This window comes from Pyrgilauda ruficollis, unplaced genomic scaffold (genome assembly GCF_017590135.1).
Source record: "Pyrgilauda ruficollis isolate IOZ18807 unplaced genomic scaffold, ASM1759013v1 scaffold14, whole genome shotgun sequence".
NCBI classification, from domain to species: Eukaryota; Metazoa; Chordata; class Aves; order Passeriformes; family Passeridae; genus Pyrgilauda; species Pyrgilauda ruficollis.
Genome location: NW_024512543.1, coordinates 3,215,365 through 3,229,651, shown reverse-complemented (window position 1 = coordinate 3,229,651; position 14,287 = coordinate 3,215,365). Strand labels below are relative to the sequence as shown.

Sequence of the window (14,287 nt, the reverse complement as noted above, 5' to 3'; positions counted from 1 at the left end):
GTGACAAAGGTTTTGAAGGGTCTGAAGACAATAAATGAAGATACTTAATGTAAAGAAGGAAGAAGGGTGAATGTGTAGGGAACATTCCAGGAAACTAGGAGAGTATAATGCACTGACAGTTCATAAATGCATTTTATTTACATCCCTTTTCTATTCAAAATGGAATAACAGCAGGAGTTAATAGCTAAAAATTAGCTACAGCTATCCCTATCTTTCTATTTGAAGAACAAAGTGGAGTTACAGTTGCAGTAGAATGAGATAGGAAGACAGTCGAAGAAAACTTAGGAAGCAAGGAAACCAGAATCAAAGAGTGAGCAAAGAGTAATGCTCAAATATGGTTAATGGATTTGTTAGAAGATGAGAGAACAGAAAATGTTTTCTAAGCAGATGTTTCACATATCGTTTCAGTGTTATTGCACTACCTTCTACTTAATAGAGCACATGAGAAATGAACCTGTTATCTTCATCCTTGATTTACTTCAGAAAACAGAATTTAGAAGACCTAACCTTAAATACACATCTAATGGATCTAATCTATCACTTATACTTGTCATAAAGGAAGAACAGCTCTGAACAATTACCTAATCTGAGACTCTGTCTTTGCTGGATTTATTGAAGAGTTTCACAACAGGAGGAATAGCCTCAAACATTTAACACTATCCATCTTAGACTCCTTCTCCGTTCTGATAATATATTCTATTTGTGCTGCCCTATAATTTCCCTGCTTACATTCTGACAAAGAAACTGGAATTTTGCAGGACCAAAGTCTTTCAGAAAAGTGTTTTCCCATCCACATTCACCAAAAAGCCAAACCTCTGTCAGACTTTTTTCCAAAATCCTGGGCAACATATGAATGGTTCATAATGACAACATCTTTTTGATATGATTAAATTACTTAATTCTGAAATGGAATAAATGCAAAACTCACAATAATAATTTTTTACAGCAGTAGTTTAAAAAGGTGTCAAATACCTTATTCGATGATCTAGGCACGCAATGGTGGAATTATGATAACCAAAAGTAAGAGATTATACTACACAGCATCCAAATCATGTTCAGATTATTTGCTGTACACATAATAAAAACATAACTGTTCTCCCACTTGATTACTGCTGAAGAGATCAAAAATGAATGGTGAATAAATAAAACAGTTATCATTACTTTTGGAACATCATGAAGTCTGCAAAGAGATGTTTTGGCAGGTATGTTATACCACATATCCCTGACAACTTGTGATGACAAGCATTTTCTGTTTCCTTCCACAAACATAATCCCTGTCAGTCTCTAGCCATTGCCTCCCATTGCATTTAGCTGGAAGTTCCCTTGTTCCCTAGCTGCCTTAGGGAATGTGCAGTGCAGTGGAGAGAATATCCTCTACTGAATACCAGATCATGAAACTTACTTGCATCATATTTGTGAATGTGAGTCCATATGCTGTTACGAAATATTTATGAAGTTGTACATTCCATGAGAAAATAACACCTCCCTTGTTTTTTCAGTTTTACCTGACATTATTTCCTTCCTGTTACTGTTTTATCTCAAAGTGCAGGGCATCACACTGAGAAAAGGATGATCAGTTTTGGAAACCTAGAACAAAACTGCACATGTGATGCTCCTACTTTGGCTCACTTCCTTCAGCAGAATTCCACAATGTACCCTGAAATTGTTTTTATTTTTTTCCCCCCAAGGGCCATTCAACTAATCAAGGAAAAATATAGAAGAAAAACAATAGGATAAGCTCCAGTCAAGCTTGAAGAGGTGCTTTGTGATTCAGTGAAAAGGTAGGTGGGTGTATAAAAAAATATGAAAATGATCCTAAAGACAAATGCATTAAGAAGATAAAAACATTAAACCATACCAGAAGAGAAATTAAATATGAGTCAGCATATATGCAAACAGCCCCCACATGAAGGGGCTCTGAAAGAATAAAACATACAAAGAACAGGGATATTTAGAGGCCATCAGGAATTTGCTACCTAAAGCTTGGAGATTTCTCCAGCTGATAAAGTGCATTCAACAAGAGAAGGGGTCCAGTTGATGAAAAGAAACTACAAAAGCTACACTACGCATATTATTATACCATTATGTTCCAAATAAATGTTCTTGAAATCTCTCACACAAGTTCTCACAGAGTTCATATTAACAGAGAAATGTATCTCAAAAGTAACTCAACCGGCAATGATTTCACATCAGTTGGCCAGGAATAAAAAATCTTATGTATTGGCCAGGTCACATAAGGGAGCTGAATCCAAAGGAGATTTACACTTATGAAGACAGAAAATGCATTTTCTGACCCTAAAGAACATTAATCGAGTTCAAGGTATGCAACAAACTGAAAAGAAGTGAAGAGTAGTGACATCCAAGTAAGAAAAAAAAGAAAAACTGTAAATATTCCATGTCTAGCAAGAAGTAATGTTAATTAGTGAAGCAATTACATACTACTTCTGAACAACTTTGATGGTGGGAACAGTGACTGTCAACTTCCAAATATTATCTAATACAATACTGGTCTAGGTGGCATGATTTACAACCCTCACTTGCCTCATCAAGAGTGGAAAATTCCAACACAAATCCAAACTTCAACTTGAATTCTCTTCACTGATAAGAACGATATTCTACATCAAGTGAACAGTTTCTACTGCTAACAAAGAGCTTAATACATTTTTAATATAGCAGCAAATCAATTTAAGTTTAAAAATGCATTATGTATAACTTTTACATCCGTGCATAAAAAATAGATCTGCACTTGAAAGTGTTTTTACTTCTGCGGTTTTACAGCAGGCAATCACCAATTAGAGGGGGCTTCTTAAATAAGTGGGGAATATTTCAAACAAAGAGAATACAGGCTCCTATAACAATAACATACATTCTCAACCAATAAACACATTCACGTCTGTGCATTATACCACAGTTTGGCATAAAAGTTTTATTAAGGTTGCTGCACTTCTTGATAATGTTAAAAAAAAGCATAATGTACGTGAATGCTAACGGATGCCAATAAAACATCATTGATCACACAATCTCAAATTTTGTTCACACTACCCACAATTTATTTTTTTCCAAATGGGCACTACTACTCCCACTGTTCTGTGTGCAGATGTAGGAATAAACACAGTGCAGGTGGAACAAGCAATGGTAAAAAATATGGTAATTTTCTTATTGTTTTCAAACTCGTATCACCACTAGATCCAATGCTCTGTTAACACACATAATGGCAAAGATGATGTAACCATGTCCTTACACAAGAGACTTTGTACACTGTTAATTTTACACCAATATTTGTCAGTTCTTTAAAATATCTATTGACTTCAGTGAAATTTAATGTTCAGAAATAAAATCTAAAAGTCGATAGGTAAATGCACAGCCAGGGAAAGACAGACTACAATAAATACAAACATCACATAGTGTGCCTCTATTTGTAGCAAACGAATGTCCTAAATCTCATTCAAACTGGAGATCTGGGCATATGAGAGCTTGGTCCTTACTGTCACTATAAAGTGAACAGTTGGACAACCCTCCTGTCACACAGCTAAGTTTTGCAAATTCTTCTATCTGCTCAAGGCTGCCTTTCAGACACTTCTTCCTACCATAGCCCTTCCTTTTCTCATAATGCTATTGCTACCTCCTGCATCCAAGCTACTTCCTACTATTCTTCGAACACTCCCAGTCCTGCAGTCTCATCACTCAAGGGCCACAAACACTGCTTTGGTCTGCATCAGACCTTTACCATTCAACCTTTACATCCAATTTCTCCTCGAAATTTCAGTACTTTCAATCCTCTCATTTCAGACTCATTTGATCATTTTTTCACTGTCTGCTGGCACATTTTGCTCCTCACCTACGCCTGCAGCCTCAGTGATTCTCTAGCTTCCCTACAAAAGAAAGCAGAATGTACACCTCGTGCTCCTGGTAGAGTTTTTCAAAACCCAAACACCTATTCCTTATATCAGAAATCTATCTTGGCAAGCAGGAAAGGTCATATTTAAGGAAAAAAAACCAAAACAAACATTCTAGTCCTGGGTGGTGAAGTTCTGCATTCTTTTTATATACCTTTTCCAAACTGACAATTCACTTCTGAATGTGCTATTTTGCCTTGCTGTCCTGAGCTGAACTTAAGTTTTAAAAGCTGCAGCAGGTACAGGGTTATAGCACATACAGTGGTGGACACTGTCCTTTAAACACTTTTAGACAATAAGCCAGCTCCTATCAAAGATACTCTCATGGTCATGGAGAAAACTGTTGCACCGCTAAGTCACTTAGAAGTGACCTGATGATGGGACAGGTAGGTGATAAAGCAGCTCTCTTCAGGGTTATAAAGCAAAATCTGCTCTCTTTGACCACTTCTAGCACCAAAATTAAGGGAGAGATGTTTGCCCTGGGGCTCAGTGCAACCAGGGAGATGCCACCTTTCTGAAAACAGATGGGGCAGTGGGACTTCAAAGGGAAGAGGACAAGGACCTTTAAGGTTTACTTTTCAAATATCTGTAACAGCCTGTATTTTATCCTTTTGACTAGACAGGGCTGTGTTTGGAAAATCTGTGTAAACACATCTTGTCACATGTGTTTCCTCACATTTATACATCCTGAGGAGTTCAATAATCAAAGAGAAGCGGAAGGGTTGGTAAGGATATTGGAAAAGGGTGTATCCACTAAAGCCACAGGAAACAATTAAAGCAGTGAGATGACAACATCAGAAGATTAAGTTCAAGTGGAAAGATCTGGTGCGCAATTCACTTTGCAGAAGCTTCAAACAAGATGACCTTTAAGTGGCCAAGTACTAACAATAACCTGGTAAATGGCCAAGGTCAATCTTTGTCCACACTAACAGTGCTGTTGAGTGAAACCATTGTCCAATGAGGCTGTCTGCAAACTTCACAAAGCAAACACCGTGTTGCAAAGGACTGCCATGCAAACACGTAAGAACTCCTCACTCGAAAGTGCTCCTCGCATTTTTTAAAACCACATATAAAAGAAAAAAAGCAGTCTTAAGAAATAAACTGCAATGGGTGATGGTGCAAATTTGAAAAAAAAGCCAGCAGCTGGTTTGAAATCCTGCTAAACCTGTTACTGTTTCCTCCAGAACGATTTCCACAAATCTACTGTAAGGTAATCAAGTGGGAGGCCCTGTTTCCAACACTGGCCTATTCCAAATTCTACCCTATTCATAAATGCCCCTTATAAAGAAATAATATACATTTAAAAATGAAACTAAATTGGTGAGCAAATTAGGGGCAATTAATTTCAGCATGGAAGACTTAGGAATGAGTTTGTTTTAAAGGACAAAAATGAGGGAGCTTGACTTAGTTAATGAAAATAAAATCTGGAAATTTTTATGCATCCCTTTTGTCTAGCTGAGGAAAGAATACAAGAAAGGATTGGCCTATTTAAGTTAAAAGGCAAAAAGACAACTGAGTGCAGACTGACCAATGAGATAGTGAGATTATAAAACAAGGCTTGAGACAGCTGTGCAGAAGGGAAAAACTTAGTTTGCTGATCTTTGATGGTATCACATACTATAATCTAATATTATAATGTTAAATAATATTAGATATTGCTCAAAATAGGAGTTAAGATCATAGAACCAGTAGATGCCATTTACTTTCTACTCCTCTATTTCCTAAAACCCTTTCCAAAGGTGAAAATGGACTTCAGAAATTATTAGTACACTTGCTAAAGAGCCTACCACTTGAAGTGAATTGCATATTTACAACACAAGAAAAGCAGTATCTGTGCTTCAGATTCTTGCTTCTCTCTCACATCTTGCATCAGATAGATGTTACTTCTGCGATGAAACCACCAAACTTTTACTGTAGATGATACATAAATCATTGAAACATGCATGCCTTGAAAGAGCTTTATTAGCCTAAATATCAATTTTGGCTCCTGGGAACACATAACTGCCTGCTGCTAGACTACCTTCAGTTGCCTGTTGTGCTGGCTTTGGCTGGGGTACAGACAATTTTCTTCACAATAGCTGGCACAGCTCTATGCTTTGGGTTTGTGCTGAAAACATTGTCAACAACACAGAGATGGTTTTTCTACTGCTATGCAGTTCTGGCAACATCATCAAAGGCTTTTCTGTTCCTCACCCACCAGCAAATGGGCTAGGGGCGCACCAAAACTGGGGGTGGGACACAGCTGGAACAGCTGATCCCAACCAGAGGGATATTCCTCCCCCCCACCCCAAGGGTCATGCTCAGCATGTAAGGCTGAGGAAAGAAGGAAGGTGGAGACATTTGGAATGATGGTGTTTGTCTTCCCAAACAACTGTTACAAGTGATGGGCCTTGCTCTCCTGGAGATGGCTGATGATCTCATGCCTGCCATGGCCAGCAGTGAAGTAATTCCTTGTGTTGCTTTGCTCATGTGTGCTTTTGCTTTCCTTATTAAACTGTCATTATCTCAACCCACAAGTTTTCTTGCATTTACTCTTCTGATTCTCTCCCCATTCTCTGAGGAGAGAATGAACAGCTGCAGGGGGCTTGGTTGCCAGCTGGGGTTAAACTGCAAGAGTCTTTTGGCACCATACATGGGGCTCAAAGAGTTTGAGATAATGACAGATTTGATTGAAATGTGCAAGATTGAATTTATGGCTGTTATTTCTGATCAACTAATAATCAGCAGGCTCCTGTGACTGTCATGGGGCTCACTTGCCTGACTGTGTATGTTTAGTGCTCCTTGGTGGCTGATTTTTGCTTTTGCTGCTTACTGTAGTGCTGTGTAGCCTCAAACCAGCTCAAACCAGCCAAAACCAGCACACATGTGCATGAAATGCAGATAATGATGATGATGCTGCAAAACTGCAGAAGGATGATACAATATCAAACTGTGACATGCTTACTTCAATAGCAAGGCAATACAGATCAGCATAAGAATCTTCCTTGAATGTCTAACAGACATATTAAGGGTGGCAGAGAAAAGGAAGGACATGTATGGATGGGGAAGCACCAGAAAGCATAGCAGAGGGAACATAAAAATGTTGATGGCATGCAGATTGGTAGTTCATTTAGTTCACAGCACTTGATGCAGCTTCTGGGGATACCCAAGCAGTAAAATCAGACAACCTAAAATGATTTACAGACCAAAACAGAGTTGAGCTGTTGAGATGAAATCAGAATGATAAAGAGCACATTTACATAAGGAGAACACAGTACAGCAAGAAAATCTAACATATTCAAGGGGTGAAACCAGATGGAGAGACAAATATTCCCTTTACTGTCAGGTTCTAAAGAGTATAAAAGATGCATCCAACACTGACCTAAAGATACTGGAATAAGAAGGATGCTAGAGAAGTTATGGAGAAGGTCATAGCTGGTGCTCCACATCCTCTCCATCATTTCAAGCTATCCTGACCAGACCACCTGGGTACACACATACGGATTCTGGACAGACTACTGATGCATGTATCTTTGTGCCTTTGAATACATGGATATGAAAGGGTGAATTAAACCCTTTTTGTTCTAAAATAGCATCAGCTATCTCTCCTATAACATCTGGCACAAAACTTTGCTAAATTTAGTCTAAGTTTAGTCTAATAAGAAAAAACCAACAAGAAGATTGCTTTATCCCTGCATTTTTAAAACTGCTGATTATTTCATCAGAAAAGAACACAGCAATAAATGATGTGGATTATTTATTACGTCAAGAGTCAGTGAAGAAACAGAAGCCCATAGCTGAGCTGTTGATTAAATCAGGTTAATGTATGAATGGACTAAGACACTAAAGAAGAGGAACAAAAGAAAATAGAATTCTTACACCCATAAGACTATATGAAAATTCAGCCTATAGGATGACAGTTTTACTCATGAAACCATTTTTCATGAAGAAACAAGATTTAGTCAATTGAAATATGTAATAGGAATTAACAACCCCAAAGAAAAGAGATGGAATGGAAAAGGGATGCCAATATTTCTCTGATGCCATCTTCAGCAAGACATAAAAATGATCATCAGGTGCCAACAAACTCAACAAGCATCAGTGACAAAAACAGAACTAGATATATTGAAAATGTAGCCTGCAAACAGTTCTGTAGAGGTGCATTCACAGTAATTTCTAACTGAAGACACTGGATGAAAGTCAGATGTAACTACATAGCTGTTGGTGAAAGAAACCCAAAGCATCAAACAAACCCTAAAATCCTCATCTTGTGCTACATCAGAATTCAAACCAGAGATTTTGGACAGGAACTGAAAAAACGTCAGTAAGGCTTCTAATGTGAGAAGGATGCACATCTTCTCCCTATCTTAAAGAAATGACAAATTGAAGTTACCAGGACTTGAAAATAACACTTGGCCTTGGAAGACAGCATAGTAAGAAATGAAAACTCTTGCTCCCAAAGTTAATTGAAAAAAAAAAAATTTCAAGGAGGAACTGACAATCTGATGCAGTGTTAGCATACAGAGACTAGAACTTATGCAATGCATGTGTGAGCCAGGATGTATGTACTGAAAGATTGTTCTCTTCTGAAGGAATACACATACAGAATAGCTACAACTTGAAAAGAAAAGTTATTTCTAGAAAATGTTACTGAATAACCTTTTCTGACCTGTTTGAAATTTGTCACTGGACTCAGGAAAAGAATGAAGTTCGGTAGCTCAATAAATATCAACTAAGTAATTAATACAAATGTAGAGAAATTTTGCACATTAGAGCTTCTTTGTATGATTCAATCTATAACAGGTCTGGAAAGTAGCTGATTCTGTGACTGCAAGAATTGTTCTGGATATTCTGCATCTGAAGCTAATTCCCAATTACTCTAAAATAAACAGTTCTTCAGCATGACTAACGGAAGAGAACTATATTTTGGTGCTGCTATACTATTTAATACCATCTTCAGGTATGAATAAATGAAGCACTACTTGAAGCACACATATTCAATAAAGAAAGCTAAGATAAATAAGTAATTCTACTGAAATTCAGTGTTCAGCCTGCACTTATATTTACCCCAGTCCGTCCTCTCCAGAGTTAACTTGTTGATGGGTCTATTTTGGCACTAACAAAAAAATACCCAAAAGACTATCCCTGAAGTTTCTGACCTTCCTACAAAGTGTATCTTCCATTTTTAAAAGGATTTTAGTAATTATGACGTATTTGAGGGATTTTTAATATCCCAAGCAACCAAGCTGCTTCTTCCTCAGTTAAAATGTCTCACTCTTGAAGCTGCAGCATGTTGTTAACTACCAGGGTTTGTAACCAAAACATAAACTAAAAATAAGACTTGCTAGGACTGCATTATCCACATGTTTTGCCAAGACAATACGTTTTAAACAATGAGGGGAAAAGGTAATGAATATATGAAAATATTCTGGTATCTTAATAAGTAATTGATCTGAAAACCACTGCTGCATTGTATTGAGAAGAACCCAGGAGGATACAGTAGATTGATGAGCATTGGGAACCAGGATTCATCTTAAGGCAACTATGGCCACTTTCTACTCAAACACACATTCTAGTAGCACCTCTTTTTACAAAACATAATTTTCTGCAATCCTGGAATGTACATTGAAGAAAAAAACTAAGAGGAAGTTAAACTGAGAAATAATCATGAAGACATTGGAAGTTTTAGGAGGAACAAGTATCTAACTACATTTATGTGTATTTTTGAAAGAAAAAGCAAGAAACTCTTACAGTGCTTGGAGTGTGATCTCACCTATGTAGATCATCCTAACAATTTTAAACATTCTTTGCACATTTCCATGCTCTTCAATCTAATCAAAGCTAAACAGCCATGCCCAAGCACTTGCTACCTACTCAAGCAAATTTATAGGCAGAATAAACTTCAGCTATGCAAACATCATAAATAAAAATGAAACAAAATTAACTTGAAAATTTAGTGTATGCATTCAAACTTTAAAATACATTCACATACTTGCCATATTTCACTTTGGTGACCACCTTAAGAAGAAACAGTAAGATTCACAAAGAAAAAAATATTATGCACTCAAATGAACACAAAATATCTACACTGTGGATACAAATACTAAATTTGTGGCTACAAATACTAGCTTACTAAAACACACCTTCAACATCCTCTTATTAGTGAAGAATTTCTGGTAAGGAACCTGATTTTTCTTTTGCTGATAAATATTGAATATATCTACTAAAAATTTGTAACACTAAAAATTGACAAAAACATCTTTCCAACTCCACCTGCTCCCATCTGCTAATGTGTTTACTTCACATAGCAATTCTATATTGAAAAAGTACTAGACTGAAAACACAAATATTGATTAGATTTAGTATTTGTAACTCATTTGATTGCATGGATGTCAACGTACACATTTCACATTAAAGTGGTGGATCATGACAGATCATTTTTTGTTAGCAGTAAGCATGAGAAACTGAAATAATCAGGGTTTTTTTTGGTCACAGAAATAACTTCCATCAGCTTTTTTTTTTTTTTTTTTTTGGCCAAAAAAAAAATTTCCTTAATTTTTTTTTTTTTTTTTTTTTTTTTTTTTCAAAAAAAGTTAAAAGTATTTTTCTAGGCTATTTCATTTCAGAAATTCTCTGCAACTGGAACATTTACATAAACTACACGTGTCGTTCTTTCTACATTGGGAGTATTAGGTCTTTAGGTGAATATCTACTTGTGAATGATAAAGACAATACTTCTTCATAGGAGACAGGAAGTAACAAAGTGACCAACTAGCAGAATTGAATGTAGTGTTACAAAGAAGGTGTTAATGGATGGAGCAGTGGATAGGTGAGATGACTGTTTTGCTAGACTTGAAAAAATTCTGAAAAGTAGCCTTGCTTGCTCATTTTAGCTGTAAGATAGAGCCTAGAGACTTTCATTACACAGGAATCAAAAGTTATCTATTGCACTACAAATAGGTAAGGATCTAACTTACTACTGAGGGTTTTGTCTGGTTCAGTAACTAAACAATGAATAGCAGGGAAGGGACAGAAAACAAGGAAGTAGAGCGTTGAAGCAAAATCTAAGGAGTGAAAGGAATGAAGCAGCAAGATGGAAAAAAACCCACACTCTCATCTTAAAAGTACTATAACAAGTTCTTTAGGATCCTTTATGATCAAAGATAACACTGGAAGAAACTTTGCACATTGAAATGAAAGAACTGAACTGATGATCTTGCAAAGTGAAATACTCTGAACATCTCTTGTCACTGAAATGAACTCCTGGCAATAATTAAAAACCTGTCCTTGGTCTTCTAAATCTGCCTCCTTTGACTTTGACACACAACATTCCCAAAAATTAAGTACTGATTACATCATTTATGCATGGGAGAAGTGAAGACTTCAACTTGAAAACTGCAATTTTCTTTTATATTCATATGAACCCCCGAAGAGTAGAACAAAATTCAAAGTTTGAAACAATGCCTCAGTCATTTGCTCTGGATATAGTCTATTAAGTTATCTGAAGCTTTAGATCAGAAATTTTACACTGTTAGCTTAAAAAACCCTCAAGAATCAACATTAATGCAAATATAAAAAATTCTCAATATTTGTAGAAGTATTTACCCTAGGTACCCCTACTGCTTTTGTGTCTGAAAAGAACATTGCATTTTACTTCATGAAGATGCCAACCACAAACACAGACAAAAACATAGTGAGATCTTAGAATCTCAGCAATGGAATGACGAGAAAAACTTGTAAGCCACACTGCGTCATCCTAAGCTTCTGCGAGTATTCAGCAAATTCATCTAATCATGTTAAGAAAGCCATGAAACTTTTAAACAATCAAAACTATATTGAACAAGATAAAAATATGTCACAACCACTATAAACTTTATGGTTGAGTGACTGAAAAGGGAGGACTGTTAGTGCAGTTTTCCTCTGAGTAAAACTTGCTTGCCTCTATATGTGAATCCATCTACTACAAATATGGTTTAAATACTCTTTGTGCAGTGGTCGATTTTGTTTGACACTCAAACAATTATAGAGAACAAGAAAGGTGTTCTACAGAGATTCATTAAAAGCTAGCAAAAGCTGGTTTGCTTCATCTTGGCTATCTACCTAATCACTGACATAGAGTAATCCCAATAGCAATTCGTCTTAAAAGGTTCCAACCTACCAAGAAATAGAATTACTTTTTTTACCAGGAAATTACATTTATGAAAACTGATTGAAATATCCAGGTTCCAACTCAATATTTATCATTTAGTACTTTGTTAAAAACAGAGATTTTCAGAAAACGTGGATGGCAAGTTGTAAACAGTAAAGCAAATTTGCAATTAATTGTTGTATTTTGTCTACATGATCTGGTTGTGTACATAAACAACATTATGTCTTCCAAAATATGATTATGAAAAGGTAAAATCTTCTAACAGATCAATCAGGAGCATTAGTAACGTGTTCTCCCATACCTTTTCTCCAATATCCTCATGCATTAGTAACCTGCTACTTACATTCATTTAACAGAGGTGCTCCCGTCATTGCAGAAGCTTGATTTTTTTTTTTTTCCCCTGAGACACACAGAGCTTTGTGTTATTCAGCAAATTCAGTAAGAGAGATGCAAGGGTTCATGTACACTTAGGACAAAAAAAAATGCAACAAGAAAACGGTACAACAAAATAAACTGGAATATTCAGTTGACAAAGAAATATAGTGCCACTTGCTCTGTGGCTAGACCACCACTCCAAAAATAAGCGTAATCAAATAAACAATTTTTTTCCTCTGACACTTCCTCTTTGTTCCATGCCATTTATGCATGTTTTGGAGCCCTGAAATGAGTTCCTAAACCAGCAAATGAGCATGTTGAAAAGATACACACTTGCAGATTAAAGAAGGAAAATAAACAACCTTGGAACATCCCCTGGATGCTGAATTCTATTTACTTTTATTCTCATTACTGTGTGGGAAGAGGCCAGTATAAATTTATTTCATACTGCATTATTAGAAAGCCAGGATGCAGAAGGAAAAACCGAACAACTGAAGACATTTACACACACTGATAATCTTGAAGAATTTGAACAAACCACATTTCTTGATAAATTCAGATGATGTTTGAAAACTTGATACTGTAAATGACTGAACAAAAATACAATGGGTAATTTCTTTGGTTTTTTGAAAGTAATACATAAAATGAACCAAGAACGGTCTAAGTGGTAAAGAAGCTTATGTACAAAATTCAGCCTCTAAGAAATAGGAACAGATGCCATCACCTGTCAAGTTTATTTTCCAGTATGGTTTTATAGTTTTTTTTTTTTTTTTTCCCTCTATATCAGCTTGTAACAAACTACCATCAAATACATCACAGAAAATCTAATCTAGCTAGCTGTTGCATGGCAATTCCTGTTATAAAAGTGGTGTGGTCTCACTCATTTTGAACAGAACCTGATTTTGCAGTCATACATGAAAAGCAAATCTCAACATGAAATACCAAAGCATGATCTAATTGTGAAATGAGCTCGACTCCACTAATTGCCCAAACACAATTTCAGATTTTCAATCTGTTTCAAACTTCTAGTACATTCCTTCTATAATCTCCAAATCTCTCAAGACAGTCTAGAAGACTGCATTCTGCTTCATGACAGACAGGCTTTACTCCTTCCCATTGTGACCAACTTCCTGAAAACATACAGGTATCATCTAGAGCTATTTTCAGCAGAGCTGTCTCTGACTTATGCCTGTTACTGGTCACCTTTGGTTTTCTTTGGACAATTTTATCATCAGGCATAAGGCTCAGTGCAGTTTCTCTGTTTTGCTTGCTCTTCTGCTCTGAGCACTGTAATGTAAAAAGTTCCACATTTTTATCTTTAAGCCATCAGACAAGATACAATTTTTTAGGAAAAAAGTGAAGGAGATGCTTCAGACAGAATTCGCTGAACAATCTCAAGAATAGTAGACTATGCAATGAAGCTCAAGTTTGCTGTCCATCAGAATAATTTTGATGCTATTACAGGGAAGGTAAGCATAAAACAATCCCATAGGTTAAACCAAAATATTTCTGTGGGAGGTTGCCCATAAATCTTGTTTGCTGACAGGAAAGAATGAGACAGTAGGAGAGAAGAACTAACAGATGCTGGCAATCATTTCAGCAAGCAGAATAATCTTCAAGGATCATGAGTTAGATAAGGAAGAATGTTATTATTTGCCATCTGCTACTGGTTTATTATTATGTCAGCATCTGGTGCCACAGAAAGATCTCTGTGATATGAACGCACAAAGCAAATTTAGACAATTTTCTTCTGCTGAAAGGAATTCTGCTGAAGGTAAACATTACAGGCCTTGCCACTGGTCAATTTGCTTAGTTTTTGACGTATGCTACTTAAAGCCTGATAAAAAGTAAACATATAGAGTTCACCTCAATGATTAAATAGTATAGT

General features: G+C 36.3%; 1 protein-coding gene across 4 annotated transcripts in view; it reads right to left on the bottom strand.

Annotated features, from left to right (window-relative positions):
• The window catches only part of GPHN (gephyrin), a 271,354-nt gene that overhangs the window by 74,549 nt on the left and 182,518 nt on the right, over positions 1–14,287 (bottom strand). The gene's annotated exons all lie outside the window — the stretch shown is intronic.